Source organism: Coregonus clupeaformis, unplaced genomic scaffold (assembly GCF_020615455.1).
Source record: "Coregonus clupeaformis isolate EN_2021a unplaced genomic scaffold, ASM2061545v1 scaf0252, whole genome shotgun sequence".
Taxonomy (NCBI): domain Eukaryota; kingdom Metazoa; phylum Chordata; class Actinopteri; order Salmoniformes; family Salmonidae; genus Coregonus; species Coregonus clupeaformis.
In genome coordinates this window covers 415,001-417,823 of record NW_025533707.1, presented here as the reverse complement: position 1 = coordinate 417,823, position 2,823 = coordinate 415,001, and positions in this window count along the sequence as shown.

Sequence of the window (2,823 nt, the reverse complement as noted above, 5' to 3'; positions counted from 1 at the left end):
GATGTGTTGGGGTTGAGGTAGATGTGATGGGGTTGGGGTTGAGGTAGATGTGTTGGGGTTGAGGTAGATGTGTTGGGGTTGAGGTAGATGTGATGTGATGGGGTTGAGGTAGATGTGATGGGGTTGAGGTAGATGTGATGGGGTTGAGGTAGATGTGATGTGATGGGGTTGAGGTAGATGTGATGGGGTTGAGGTAGATGTGATGGGGTTGAGGTAGATGTGATGTGATGGGGTTGAGGTAGATGTGTTGGGGTTGAGGTAGATGTGTTGGGGTTGGGGTAGATGTGATGGGGTTGAGGTAGATGTGATGGGGTTGAGGTAGATGTGATGGGGTTGAGGTAGATGTGTTGGGGTTGGGGTAGATGTGATGGGGTTGAGGTAGATGTGATGGGGTTGAGGTAGATGTGATGGGGTTGGGGTAGATGTGATGGGGTTGAGGTAGTGTGGGAGTGCATATGTGTTTTAGGGGTTTACCTAATGGTCAATGTAATGACCAATGTCTCTGTAGAGCGTGTCTATGGGTCTCTAGATTACACTTCATAATATCCCTATAGGACTACTATCCAAACCTATTATAACTTTAACATCTGCTCTGTTTACAGGGTCTCTAGATTACACTTCATAATATCCCTATAGGACTACTATCCAAACCTATTATAACTTTGACATCTGCTCTGTTTACAGGGTCTCTTTTCACATATACACACACACACACACACACACATGCACAGACACACACACACACACACATGCACAGACACACACACACACACACACACAAACAGGAGTCTGACGTGAGAGAGAGAGAGACTGAGGGTCATACAGCAGCTGAGGTAGTCTCCTGTGCCTCATCTTTCAGACATTCCTGGCACAACACATCTTATAGGGCCAGGGCCAGGGTTAGGAATACCATTCACATACGTCCTATAGGTTGTTAAAAGTGCTTTTCAGTCCAAGACTATGCTTAATCTGTGTCAGGGCAACCGGCCTTTAGAGTTTAGATTACCGTAAACAACTTCAATCAAACGCAGTCTCAATTAGCCGCAGTCTCAATAGCTGGGCCCTGTTTCAAATAAATGCTGGGTCTAAATTCATTGTTTACGAGGTTACCATGAATTATCATGAATTGTTTATGATGTTTAATGTTTGATTTGTTACATTAAATAATTCAGTAATGATCGCAATCATATATATTTTTTTTTTATCCAGTAAGAAACTGCTAGCCATTGGCAAGCACAAAAACAGTCAACAACTTCGGGTCGTCACTAGTTAGCACAGCCACAAAGTTATAAACTCCGCCTATTTCGCAAATGTATACTGAACAAAAATATAAACGCACCATGCAACAATTTCAAAGAATTTACTGAGTTACAGTTTATATAAGGAAATCAGTCAATTGAAATAAATTCATTAGGCCCTAATCTAAGGATTTCACATGACTGGGCAGGGGCACAGCCATGGGTGGGCCTGGGAGGGCATAGGCCCACCCACGGGGAAGCCAGGCCAATCAGAATGAGCTTTTCCCACACAAAAGGGCTTTATTACAGACAGAAATACTCTTCAGTTTTATCAGCTGTCCGGGTGGCTGGTCTCAGACGATCCCGCAGGTGAAGAAGCCAGATGTGGAGGTCCTGGGCTGGCATGATCTGCGGTTTTGAGGCTGGTTGAACGTACTGCCAAATTCTCTAAACGGCTTATGGTAGAGAAATTAACATTAAGTTGTCTGGCAACAGCTCTGCTGGACATTCCTGCAGTCAGCATGCCAATTGCATGCTCCCTCAAAACATGACACAACTGCACATTTTATAGTGGCCTTTTATTGTCCCCAGCACAAGGTGCACATGTGTAATAATCATGCTGTTTAATCAGCTTCTTGATATGCCACACCTGTCAGGTGGATGGATTATCTTGGCAAATGAGAAATGCTCACTAACAGGGATGTAAACAAATTTGTGCACAACATTTGAGAGAAATAAGCTTTTTGTGCATAATGAAAATTTCTGGGATATTTTATTTCAGCTCACGAAACATGGGACCAACACTTTACATGTTGCGTTTATATTTTTGTTCGATATACCTTCTTAAAGGTGATTTTAACCACAGGAGGTTGGTAGCACCTTAATTGGGGAGGACTGGCTCGTGGTAATGACAATTCCATTAGCTCTGTTCCGGCCATTACTATGGGCCATCCTCCCCTCAGCAGCCTCCTGTGTTTTAAAACCTAACCATAACCTTATCCCTAACCTTAACCACACTGCTAACCTTATGCCTAACGCTAACCTTAAATTAAGACCAAAAAGCAAAAAATAAATATTACATTCATTTTTATGATATTGCCAATTTTGACTTTGTGGCTGTGGTAACTAATGGAAACCACAACTTCGGCATACTAGAGGCATACTAAGACAAAATAAACTTGACAGAGTGTGTAAATGATAACACATTAGTGCAGGAAATGAAGTAATTGATTAAAATGCTGAAAGCAAAAGCTGTGTGCATTAAGGAAATAGAAGCCTGGCTCAAATAGAAGCCTGTCTCTAATAGCCTGTGCATTAAGCAAATAAACACCTGGGCTATTAATTGAAGTTTTATGGTAGGTAAATAGATTAGGAATTAAACTACAGGAGAAAAAATAAATAAAAAAAATCTATAGTGGTGTCGTTTGCTGTTCATCAGCTGGAGAGGGAGGAGAGAGCGCTGATTGGTTGGTTGGCTTGGTTCTGTTTGTGTTCTAGAACTCACAGCTAAGTTTACAGACCCTCCTAGAATCAGGATCATCACATGTAGGGTTTTCTATTACTCTTTTAAATGAGTACGTTTAGC